This window comes from Myodes glareolus, chromosome 10 (assembly GCF_982192425.1).
Source record: "Myodes glareolus chromosome 10, mMyoGla1.1, whole genome shotgun sequence".
Taxonomy (NCBI): domain Eukaryota; kingdom Metazoa; phylum Chordata; class Mammalia; order Rodentia; family Cricetidae; genus Myodes; species Myodes glareolus.
The window spans coordinates 83,755,641-83,769,178 of NC_142035.1; positions in this window are offsets into that span (position 1 = coordinate 83,755,641).

Here is a 13,538-nt window from a genome sequence, read left to right on the forward strand (position 1 = left end):
AAGTGCCCAATCAAAGAAAACAGAGAAAGCACATATTGGAGACTTAACAGCACACCTGTAAGCTCTGGAAAAAAAAAAGAAGCTGATTCACCCAGGAGGAGTAGAAGACTGGAAATAATCAAACTGAGGGCTGAAATCAACAAAATAGAAACACAGAAAACAATCCAAAAAATCAACGGAATTTGTCTATTTCTTCCAATTTTTGTTAGTCTGAAAGGACTTTTTATTTCCTCTTTATTGGCCTCATACATTCTCCTAAAGTTATTTTTTAGGTCATTTTCTTCTGATACATCTGTATTGGGGTATTCAAGTCTTGCAATTGTAGAGCCACTAGCTGCTGTTAGTGTCATTTTGATGTTTGCAATGTTGAGTCTGTTCTTACCTTGCCTACCCATCTTTTCCTCTGATTGTGGTAGTTGTTGTCATGTCTCTTACAATCACTCTTCTGGGTACCATTGGTCCAAGGCTCATATTGTTGCTTCTTGTAGTGGAGTCAGTGTCACAGCTCTGGTCACCCCAAGGTTGCTAGTTTTTTCCAGAGGTTTTTCTGTAACCTTGGAGGTCATTCGGGCCTGCTCCCATGGAGGTTGCTTGCTTGGGCATGCTCTCACTAAGGTCATTGGCTTGGGCCTGCTCCTTCAAAGGTCACTGACTTAGGCTTGGTCTTTCAGAGGTGGTTGGCTTGAGCCTGCTCCTATGGAAGTTGTTGGCTCAGGCCTGCTCTGGTAGAGGTTGCTAGCTTGCACCTGGTTCTGTGGAGGTGACTGGTTCAGGCCTGGTCCTGTGTAAGTCACTGGTTCAGGCCTGCTCCTGCATAGGTTGCTGGCCTGGGTCTGGTTCCATGGAGGTTGCTGGCTTGGGCCTGCTCTGGTAGAGGCTGCTGGCTCAGGCCTGCTCCCTCAGAGGTCACTCTCTCATATCTGCTCCTCTGGAGGTTGTTGACTTGGACTTATTCTCATGGAGATCACTCACTCAGGCCTTGTATAGCAGAGGTTGCTGACTCAGGCCTGGTCCTGAAGAGGTCACTGGCTCAGGCCTATTCCCACAGAGGTCTCTGGTTTGGGTCTGGTCCACAGAGGTTGCTGGCTCAGGCCTGCACCTATGGAGGTCGCTAGCTTGAACAGAATTACCATTCCGAGTACTGTTAGAGTACTGGTGGAATTATTTGGGTGATATTTCACAAACCGAGGTGAATCTATTAAAAAGCCTTTCTTTTCTCAAGTCTGCGGAAATCATAAAGCAAGGAAATTAGTTATATGTTTAGAGAATTATGTTTTTGAAGAATGAGGTAGTAAGACTCTATTTTTTTCTCACCAGCACAATCTTTCTCTGGGTTTCTGTCATCCTCCAGGTCCAGAATTATTACAAAGCTCTCACCTATATCTCAATTTCTAGTTACAAGTGGGTATTTACCTTTTTCCTTGGGGTATTTTCTCAAAACAATCATAAAATGAGCATCTTATTTTTAAAATAATGGTGATTCATCTTCCTAAAATAATACATATAGATCTTGTCATGAAGGGCACATGTCTTTAATCCTAGCACTCAGGAGGCAGTAGCAGATGAAATTCTGAGTTCAAGGCCAGCCTGGTTTACAGAGCTACTTCTAGGTCAGTCAGGGATATAAAGGAAAAAGCTGTCACATACATTCATAAAAGGAGCCCAAAGCTTGGGAATCAGAATTCATCTCAGAAGAGAAGGAAGAAGGGTTTTCAGAACTAGATATAGAGGAATCATGTTTGCTAGGCCTGATGGGACTATTGTACCAATGAACTCAAGGAGCTGTGACAGCATGTGTAAGACCTGCCCAAGATCATGCCAGACAGAATCCCTGCATGGATGTGTAAAAGATTATGATACTCCACCGTCTGACAAGGAACTATGGCAATGGATGACTGTTCAGGAATGAGACTCAGTTTTATTTAGGGATGGGGCCCCAAGAAGCTAAATATGCTCCACTGGACTGCCTTGTGCCCATAAACACTAGTTGATTATGTGCATATAAATAAAAAAGCACATGAATTTGAGAAAGAATAATGATGGAGAGCATAGGGAGAAATAGGAGGGGGAAAGAGGATTAACTTGATCAAAACACATTATATACACTTATGAAATTCTCAAACACTAAAAAAAGAGAGGAAAAAAATCAAAAATACTAAATTCTATACTATTTCTCTGCTTTCAAGGAAGGATAGGCAACAAATAAGTGGGTCCTAAAATTAATAATGATTTTCATGGTACTTAACCAGACTCCTACATACTATATAATAATAACTTTCAACTCTTCACTGTATTCAAAAATATCAAACAAATTTTTAAAAGTCAAGGGTGGTAGGCACTTCACTGAGCCATATTTGCCACAAAGTGTCAAAATTTTGCAATGCTTGAAACCACTGAAGGGAAGTGTTGGAAGACAGGGTAGTGCTGATAGAATTTGAAGCCTGTGTTGATCCCTACTTAAGTCAGATTAGGCTTCTGAGTCTTGCAACAAAAACTTTCCTGATATTCAAGGCAAATCTGTGTGACAAAATATCAAGGAACCTGCCAGCATGAATTGATGCACAGGCATCAGAAACTTAAAATATGTGGGCAAATATGCTTGAGGAATCAGAGAGAAAGGAACAGGGCTCCAGTCCCAGTTTACAAACAGTGTTTGTGGGGATGGCTTCCCTGCCGTTGGATTCATCACGGAAAATCTGGTCTCCCTGTTTGTGAGAAACATCAGGTGAAAGAGCCATATGTATATCTGCTTCTTGTATTCCTGTTTATTTATTCCTCATTGCATGCTGTCTTATGGTCTGGTATGTCACACTCTTACTATTGGACAGCATTCATGTGACTTTTCTCTGAATCTCCTAACATACTTTATACTCTTAAAGAAAATGTTGACAATGTGTGATATTTTTAAAAATTTGTGAGCATGCTTCAAATGTAGTAAGCTTTCAATAAATATGTGTTGAATCAATGAAAACTTTTAAACTGTTAAATTCTCTATACTGTTGGAGATGATGTTTAGGTATCTAACCCTCTTTACTTAAAAAAAAACAGCAGATGGGTTTAAATTTAATTATTTGCTTTGTTGTTGGTGAGACCATGTTGTCAACCACTTTTTAACTCTGTTGAGTAACACACAGGGGAAAAAATCTTACATGGATCTGGAAACCCATAGACGCAACACGTAATTTTCACTTCTCCCAAGCATCTGTGTGTTAGATAACTATGGTTTTATTATTTTCTCATACAATCTGTTATGGTCTGTTTATTTATCACATGTAAAATAAAACCCCATCATAGAATTTTTTCATTAAAATTTCCTAGTTTTACATGTTTTACATTCAGAAGCCATATATATCTGACCTGTACACTTCTATCAAAAGTACAGAAAAAAAATTGTCCTGTGCTATTTCAAGTAAGATATAGATTGTGTAGATAATGGCCTAAAATTACTATTCTGAAAAGAAGGGTGAAAAGGTGTCAAAAGGCCTACCTTCTCATGGTCTCTCTTGGGTCAGAGGTTCTACCTCTGACAATAAGACTGACATGAGCAGCCCTGGGAAGTTAAGCCTGAGATGATCAAGTTTCCCAGTGTCCAGTAGTGTCTGCTTCCTTTCTCCTGTTCCCAAAAGGATACACATGCATCCTCCTGTGTCTGCCAAAATGGGAAAGGCCTAAAATGTGAGGTTTCCCACCTTGTCTGTAGGTCAGAGAGTTTCAACTTACTCAAAGCTGTTAAGGACAAATATAGCTGCTACTTGGTGTTTTGGACATAAAGACATCCCAAACAGGTAGATCCACTTCACCCTGGGCATAGGTCAGAGAATTCTAGCATACTTATGCTCCTTCTTTTGACTTAGAAAGTTTCACCTAGGGAGTGGCTGGCTTCAGAATACTTGGTCTGGGTTCACGGCCTAAACAACAGAATGCTTTTCTCATGAACTAAAGGCATGATGTCTCCATGGATTGAAGCAAGTTTCTATTGTAGTTGTCCTTTGAATTATGTTAAAGCAGTCTGTGCCTTCCTACCCCTATTGTATTGAGGTATAAAAGTGTATGGAAAATTAAACATAAACAACTTCAATACTCATTCTGTTTTATTATTTTCACTTATGTCTTTGTTCTCTTTACTAACTTTTTTTTTCAAAAGCAATCTACAAATTTACTGAAATCCCGTTTGAAATCCCAAGACAATTCTTTTTTTTTAATTTTTAGGTTTTTTTTAAAATTAAAAATTTCCACCTCCTCCCATTTCCCTTCTCCTCTTCCCATTTCCCTTCCCCTCCCTCTCCAGTCCTAAGAGCAGTCAGGGTTCCCTGCCCCGTGGGAAGTCCAAGGTCCTCCCCTCTCCATCCAGGTCTAGGAAGGTGAGCATCCAAACAGACTAGGCTCCCTAATCCCTATGTCCCTACCCTGGTAAGTGGTATACTTGTCAAAGCTAGTGTCCACACCAAAGTTGCTCTAATCAGTGCCTTTATCACAAAAGCCCTCCTTCCTCATTCCCAGGAACTCACGCCCTATCTCTTCCCTTTCTTTGCTTGTTTGTTTAGTCTTTTTGAAAGAGATAGTAGCAGACATACTTCTCAGGAGAGAGAGAAAAATTTAGCTAAGGCTAAAAATTATTCAAGGTCATGTGGAAAAAAGAACGGCTATTAATTTTTTTCAAGGGTTTGAAGTTATTTGATGGCACAGACTCAGAATAAAAATGGGGAGATAGGAAAAAATGGAAGTAGTAACTTCTGAAAACTCATAGAGAAAAATATCTGAAAGACACCGAATGCAGTAGGCCTTCCACAAAAGCAGCTTATGCTTTCTCTCACAGCTTCTTCTCTATCCGTTCTTTAGCTAGGAGACAGCAAGTGTAGGCACACGGATCCAGAGAACAGGCTTTGAAGGCAGCCAGGCACAGACCTGTTCCATCTCTGCTCTGTAATTAATTAATAATCCACCCCACTTGTTTACACTTAATCTTCACCAGATAGTGTGAACTGGTACCTACTTGTATTAGCATGGTCAGCCAGGCTCATTCTGCAATATGTAGCTGCAGTACAACAAGCTCTGTCAAAATGTGTTTTTGCTCAATTTTCATGCATCATGACATTTGACAGGAGACCTACTGTCCAGTCACCTCCTTTCCCTGCATCCACAAAAGTACAGCCCTTGTGCATGGTATAGATGAGCAGGAGACATGGAGCACTGCCCAGAATTTCATGCTGTCTCAGCCTTGAAGGGGTATGTGTTCCTTCTGTTCATGAGTCATTGTCTGGAACTGCCGTGTGGGCTTGCAGCCTTTTTCCATTATGGGCTGAGAGATACACTCTTTATTTTGCTGAGGAAAGGTAAATAAGATGTTGGCCAGCTCAGCAATACCTAGCACATGTAGAGAGACGACTATGAAAAGATTGACAACATGCCTATTCAGTGCAGTCTGTATGAAGGATGCAGGCTCAAACTTAGTAGCTGTCCCCACTCTGTTGTCCTGATAGTGATGCTGCCCCTTGCCTTTGGAGTTACTCAAACTTCACCATTCTTCTAACGCTCATGAAATGCTGCATTCTGAAGTGGAATGTTTCCCCAACCACACTCTATCCCTGGATGTGCTGTTGTATGAAAGAAGAATTACTGGGGGTTTCTAGACAAGGAAACAAGGAATCTGGGCCCTAGAGTCCTATGACCCACAGCAAGACACTGAATATAGTGTAAGGGAATTGCCACTTAAGGGAAATAAACATGATGAACTACATGCAAGGAACTGTTAGAATCACAATTTGAACTCTGTAAGATATCGAAAGCAGGCCCTTATGAAAATCTTTTCATCTTTTTGGAATTTGTCTGCAGAAAAAAAAGTAGTTTAAGTCAGATTCTTTAATATTCCATAAGCTAAGAAAGTTCAGTGGTTGCCAATAAGCCTTGCTTAAGAATGGCCATGTGCTCACGAAAAATCAGAATTTTCAATTATATTCCCAACACAATAGCCCCAGGCTCTGGGCTCTGAGTAGTTAAGGGCCTCTAAGACCCTTTAGTCACACTAAATGGGAAAAAGTGAAGCAGGAAGAAGAAATGATTTCTGTCACTCTAGCAGGGAGAAGGATGTATTAGGCTTGTCTGGTGTGCTAGTTAATTTTATGTTAACTTGACACAAGCTAGAGACATCTAAGAGGAGGGAACCTCAATTAAGAAAATGCCTCCATAAGGTCAGGCTATAGGCTAGTTCATAGAACATTTTCTATTTTTTCCTTTTTAAAATTTATTTATTTATTTATTTATTTTACACATCAGCCACAATTTCCCCTTCCTCTTCTTTTCCCACTCCCGCACACTCACCTGCTTTCTACCCTCCATCCACTCCTCTCCCATCTCCCCCATCTCCATTCAGAAGGTGGAAAGCCTTGCATGGGGGTCAACAAAGCATGTCATATCAAGTTGAGCTAGGACCAAGATCCTCTCCTTTGCATGTGGTCCTCTCCTTTGCATCAAGGCTGGGCAAGACATCCCACCACAGGAAACAGGTTCCGAAGATCCAGCTCAAGTATCAGGGACAGGTCCTGGTCACACTGCTGGGAGCTCCACAAAAGACTGAGCTACAGAACTCTCACCCAGATGCAGAGGGGTCTAGGTTGGATCCAGCCTGGCTCCCTAGCTGTCAGTCCAGAATCTGTGAGCTCCCACAAGCTCAGGTCAGCTGTCTTTGTGGGTTTCCCTATCGTGATCTTGACCTGCTTTACTCATATAATCCCTCCTTCTTCTCTTCAACTGAACTCCCAAAGCTCAGCCCAGTGCTTGTCTGTGGAACCATTCCTGCTTTGATCAGTTACTAGATGATGGCTCTATGGTGACAATTAGGGTAGTGATGGATGGCAGAGAACCAAGCCCATTGTGGGTGGGAGCTGTCCCTGGGCCAGTGATTCTAGGTCTATAAGAAGGCAGGCTGGGCAAGTCAAGATGAGCAAGCCAGTAAGCAGCACCCACCCATGCATGGAAGAATCTCTGCATCAGCTCCTCCCAGCATGTTCCTGTCTTGTTTGAGTTCCAGCCTTGAATTCCTTCCATGCTCTTTGCTTCAGGGTATTTAAGACAAATAAATCCTTTCTTCTTTAAGTTGTTTTTTGTCATAATATTTATCACAGCATTAGAAACCCTAACCAAGACATGCAGGAAGTATACTTTTCCCTAAGACAGACTCCAGTTTACCTTGCCTTCATTCAGAAAGCTATTTCTTCCCCAGAGTAACACATATAACCTTTTCATGACTGGAAGAGAGCAGAGAAGCCAGGAGGGTATCAAGGTTTTTATTTTGATTTTAATACTTTATTAAAATAAAAAGTATATTGATTACTTGACCAAGTATGACATTTCATATGTGATTTCTATATATGTACAATGTATTTTGGTATATTTGCTGGGTTACTTTCATTATCACCCTTCCTTGCCTTTTTTCATACATTCCTCCTCTATCTCCAATATTGCCCCTTCAGCTTCTGTGGTCTCCCATCTCTATCACCTTTTCTAGCTTCCACACATGAGGAAAAACAAACACGGTGTTTTCTAAGTCCAGTTTTATTTCACCTAACATGATCATCTCCAGTTTCATTCACTTTTCTGAGAATTATATGATTTTATTTTTCTTTATGGATTAATCAAGTTTATTTGTTGACGGGCACCTAGGTTGATATCATAATTTAAATACTACAAATAATGCCATAATGAACACAGGTGCAAAAATCTCTGCAGTGAACAAATTAGATTCTTTAGGTGCAGAAATACAAACCAAAGACACATTATGGGTGAGTTTGTGGCATTGGTATTGTGAAGCAGGAAGAGGCAGTGGAGTGGAGCCATGTTTTTGCCTGTGGTAAAAAGAATAGCAGACCCCTTTGCCTTGATTCCAAGCATCTCTGAAAACAATGACTTGTTATCAAAGAATTAAAGGTTTAGAATGAATGAAGTTGATATTTTGCTCAATAAAGACACTGAAGGAGAAAGATGAGTCACTGAGTAGCAGACAGAGTAAGCCAGAAAATTGCTGCCACTGTTGATTTTACATGAAAGGACCCATGAGCTTAGGAATGTGGGCAGACTTGAGAAGTTGAAAGGGAAAGCAGGGCCCTTTAGAGAAAACATTGCCTTATTGATACCTTGCTTCCATCTCTGTGTGAATGATTTAGACTTCTGAAACCCAGGACTCTGAGTTAACAGACATGCCTATTTACGTTATAGAGTTTGTGGTGACTTGTTAGAATAGCAACATAAAATGAATGAGTTTGTGATAAATAATAAACAACAGGCATTTTGTAGAAGAGGTGATTAATATTTGTGGAGTTCATGAATAAGGATAATACAGATAGATTCTTTAGACCCATGTTATACAGTAACAATGTCATGTAACTCTAAAAAGTACCTCTGAAATAGGTATCCTTGAGACTGGTGCCATCATCTAAACAAAGAAATGGAGGAGATGCTCTTCTCTAGGAAGGCAACTGATGCTTTAAATCAAAACTGCACTGAAGATCACTTAAGATGTTGTGCACAGATGAAGGATCTATGGTGATAAGCAAAATCTTCATCAGTATGGTTATGGGCCAAGGCCGGTTCAGACACCCTCTCCTCTGTCCAGAGAACAATCTGGGGATCTCTCCTTGGACCTGGGATCCCATATATAATCAAGTCTCCTGTAAACCCTAAAATGACTCCCTTAGTTGAAATATATTCTTCCCTGATCCCATATTCATCCTTCCTCCCTCCCCCCCATCCCGGTCCACCGAGCTTTCCCCATTCCTCCCCTACGCCCTTCTCAGACGGAGACCCACATTGGAGCACCGGACTGAGCCCCCCAAGGTCCAAATGAGGAGCAGAAGGACGAAGAAAATGAAAAAGGAAATAAGGACTGCGAGGGATGCTATCACCCACTGATACAAGGGGATGGATCTAATGAGAGTTTACCAAAGCCAGTTGGACTGGGACTGAACGAGGATGGGATCTAACCGGATTCTCGGAATTTGGCCGGATTCTCTGAATGTGGCTGGCCCGAAGTCTTTCTGAAAAGCCATTGACTATGACACTGGGACTTGTTTCCTCTGCATATACTGGATTTTTGGGATCCAGTCTGTTTGGATACTCACCTTCCTGGACCTGGAGGGAGGGGGGAGGAACTTGAACTTCCCACAGGGCAGGAAACCCTGACTGCCCTAAGGGAGGAAGAGGGAGGAGGAGAGGGAGTGGGGGGAGTGGGAGGGTGTTGGGAAGAGGGGCGGAAATGGAAACTTTTATAATTTAATAAAATTACTTTCAAAAAAAAAAGATGTTGTGCACATTCTAGGCCAGGATGATTTCATGCTTAAAGGCATGGGTGCTGGGACAATAATATTCAATTCCATCAGGCATCTATTTTATTGACCTTGGGATCAAGAATCCAGGGCACAAGTTCACTTTACTTACAAATAAAGTGAAAGATAACAGTACCTACATAATGGGGTGATGAAAAGCAAATGAGTTCACTCAACAGAGAAATTATTCTTATATAATGACTTCAACCAAGTCATTTGTTTATAGTTGACATACATTCTTACATCTACAGAATTCTCATTTCAAATTTGGGAAGGAAATTCAGGAGAGGGAGAGAAAAATTGGCAACTAAAACACATTATTTTGTACTTTCAAAAATACCCAATTAAATAACTACTCCTGGAGTGTTATAATGTTAGAATTGGGTGGCCCCAATGGAAGAATATTTAAATACCACACAGTAGGATAAACCAGGTAAGCATCAATGCTGGCAGAATTTTGTCTTAATAAGGAATATTTCTGCCTGATTGAACTAGACATTATAGCAGCATCTGGAGCTAGTCTCTGAACCCAGCATGTGTCTGTGGACACCAATCTCTCCCAGTTGTGCTAGAGAAGAGTAAAGTGTTGAAATAAACTAAAAAGAAAAATATGAGGAGCACCCACTGCTCTTGGCATCACTGAGACTAAAGAATGGCTAAATGACTTCCCTAACACCGATGGTACATACTTGCACCTGTGTTTATGTGTGTGCTAGTGTGTAAAGAAGAAGCAGTAACATCAAGGAGAAAAGTGAGACTCCTCTTAAAAGTAGAATCAATCATAGACTATCACTTACATCAGTGGAATATGACCACTGAGAGGACTGTGCCCCTTACATATCAAATGATAAATTTGCTTGTTGTAAAAAGTAGCTTCCTCATTATTGTGTTTCACATATTAGATGTGTAGTAAATATGCATCCAAAGGATCTGAAAGGTTTAGTTGTCACAACATAGAATATAATGAAATTTATAGAATAATTTATCCATGGATGATGTGTTTCACTTCTACAGAATAAGAGAGAAATAGACATATCACACTCACCTTCAGGAAGAATCCATGAAGCATTAGAACCTATATTAGAAGTTTCAGAGAGCCCCATGAGGAAGTCATATTTTATTGCTATTTAAAGCCAAGGCTTATAGAGGCAAGGAACACACAGGCTAGAGGTGAAGTAAAGAAACAATAAAAAAGTCTCCTGAACCAAAGGAAGAGAGTTGGAAACACAGGTGTGTGGTAACTAGAGGATACCCAAGAACAGGCTTCCTATCCAGATAGTTTATTTATGTAGAAAACCCTCAACACTAATAGCCATGTTGTTGGGAAATGTGGTCTGGGTGCCTTAGATAAAGCTTCTGGTACCAAAGGCAGATTTCAAGCAATGAGTATGTCAATAGTCATTAAGATGGATCCAAGTAAAGGCTCAGGTTTCTGTAGGACTGAAGAAAGAGAAGATGAGAACAGTAGGTGGGTGTTCGGCTAAGGTAAATGTTCTATTCCTTTATTCATCTTCAGAAAACATCTCTTGGCTGTTCGCTGCTCTGCTGCTTTTGTCAATCAAGACATGGCCCTTAATCTAAGAAGACAACTGCCAGCAACTCGTACCAGTGGAAACACTGACAATGGTGAGACTTAGAAATACATAACCTCTGCCCCACAAAAATATCCACTCTAATTGAAGGAATCAGGGAGACTGACCCAGAGGCAGTGGCAACTGACATGATTCTTGAGGGATGAGTAGAAATTTTAAAGGCAGAGGGAGAACTGAACTTCTGAAAAGCATTTTTTCTATGTTTGTAACACAGTCTTTTGTCTTATATTATAACATGGTCTCATTGAGGAAGTGATAAGACTGGAATGATTAAGAATATTTGGGTAAAAGGAAAGAAACTCAGTTCCAGCCTGTTTCACCCGTGTTGCCTTCATTTCCAGTTTTCTGTGGCTCTCCTGCTGCATAAAAGCACTTTGAAATGTGGGCTCCTTACAGAGCATAGAAGCTGGTTTTCTGCTTTATTTGATTACTAACATAGTGGTTTTGTTTAGTCCCACTCTAATTCTAGAAACTGAGACCTCTACATAATGATCAGCTAGTCCGGAACAATGCATGAATAGACTTCTTGCTTCAAGAGTGGGTTTGATTTTATTGATTTTCTTATAATGCTTGTAATTTTTTCCAGTTTATTGGAACCTCTTTCTCTTTTCTTTCCTTTGTATTCCCTAATTGCTTTATCTCTACAGAAAGATCTGTTTGTGGCTTGTTGCGTTTTTACTTCATCAAGAATGTATGTTGTAAGATATCTTTGGCATAAAAAGGCAAAACTCTATTATCAAAAAAATTCCATTATGTCCTATGATATATGCTTTTCTTTCATGAAAATGCTACAAAATGTTTTGTCCTTCATTTCATGAAAAAATTGTACTCTCTAGAGGACGAGAAAATCATCTGTTATGTTCAGTGCTTTCATTTCAATGTTGTGTTATTAGTGTTTGGAAAAAACACATTTTAACTTGGTTTTTTGATCTTCTTTGTCCTTCTGAATACTTCTACATTATTGTCTGTGATTTTAACAATTGAAATGAGAAGCCATTCAAGGTCAGTGCACAAACCCCCGAGGAGAAACATCCCTTCTGATACATGCATTCACTCGCTAACATTTGTAGAACACAAACTAAATGCCAAGTAGGTTTTCAATTACTGGAAATACAGAGAGAACAAAATTCAGATTTTCTTGCAGGGATGCTAAATGAAGCTGCAGAGGGTAGTTGAAGCCATGGATTCTCTCAGCTCTAATGCTTCATGATGTTCAGGTTCTGATGGGTATTTTGTAATCTCAAAAGTGTGGGTTGGAGTTGAAGCTTTGTGGTAAGGTGAATGGCCTGTGGAACCTCCATGCTCTTAACAATCAACTACAGATAATAACAATGTCTGCTTTGATACTTTATGAGATTAGATGAAATGCTACATCCAGATTATTACCCAGAGTGCTAGAGATATACTAAGCACTCACTGATCTTTCCTTATTTGCATTAATCCACAAGACTAAACTCATATAAGTTCCCTGGTTGTTTCTATTTTGTGTGTGTGTATGTTTGTGTGTGTGTATGTGTCTGTATGTCTGTCTGTCTGTCTGGTCTCTCTCTCTCTCTCTCTCTCTCTCTCTCTCTCTCTCTCTCTCTCTCTCTCTCTCTCTGTGTGTGTGTGTGTGTGTACACCATGGTGAACACGTGAAATGAAAGGACAATTTTCAAGGGTTAGTCTCTTCTTCCATGGTAGGATCTTGGGATAAAAATAAGGCAATTGGGATTGCATGCAAGTACAAGAAGTAGTTTTACCCACTAACTCAATTTCCCTGTCATCTTAAATATATATTTTGACTGTCAGTCTAAACATTTTATCTATTATACAATAAAATGATGCACCATTGGACATGGAGTTGAGTGTTTCCATTTTTTTATTTTTTATTTATTTTTTTTGAGTGTTTCCATTTTTAATCGAAGAATTCACAAGTGAACTTGATGGTTGGTGGGATGGTTGGTGGGTGAAGCACAAATAAACCACTAAAGCTTTATGGTTTCAAGCCTGTCCTATACATCCTAATATCAAAACATTTTTATTCATTAAAAATTACTATAGTGACAAGCAAGCAGCCTAAAATTCACTGATATCCTTGTTGCATTTTCTAAATATCATTAAAACAATTTCTAAAATATAACTATTTATAAAATAGGATGTACCATAAACAGACTAAAGCTCTGAGTGAAAAACAATTTCATCTTCTACTCTTTAGGTCTGACTTTGATCCTGACTTTCCCAGAAAACAAAACAAACTTTTAAAGAAATAAAGTGAAATCTACCCAGGCGCTTGCTTATCTACAAGGGCTATCCTCTACAACTCTCCAGGCAAATCTTTTCATTAGGGAAAAAATACAGAAACAAGTAAGATTCAAAAGAAGGGAGAATTATATAAGTCTATAAGAAAGAGTTCAAAGACAGTAACTTCTTAAAAGCAACCACTTCAAAAACTAAGTCAAGAGCCTTTCAGTAAGAAATCAGTCAGTCCCAGAAAGCAATCAGCAACTAATTGTGGAGCCCTCTGTGCATTAATCATTTTTCAAATGATCACCTAAAAGCAACCTTAGGCATTTTCTACCCATGTGGATAATAGCATGCCACGTACTAAGTACAAAACTATGAAATATGTTGACCACTGATAAATTAA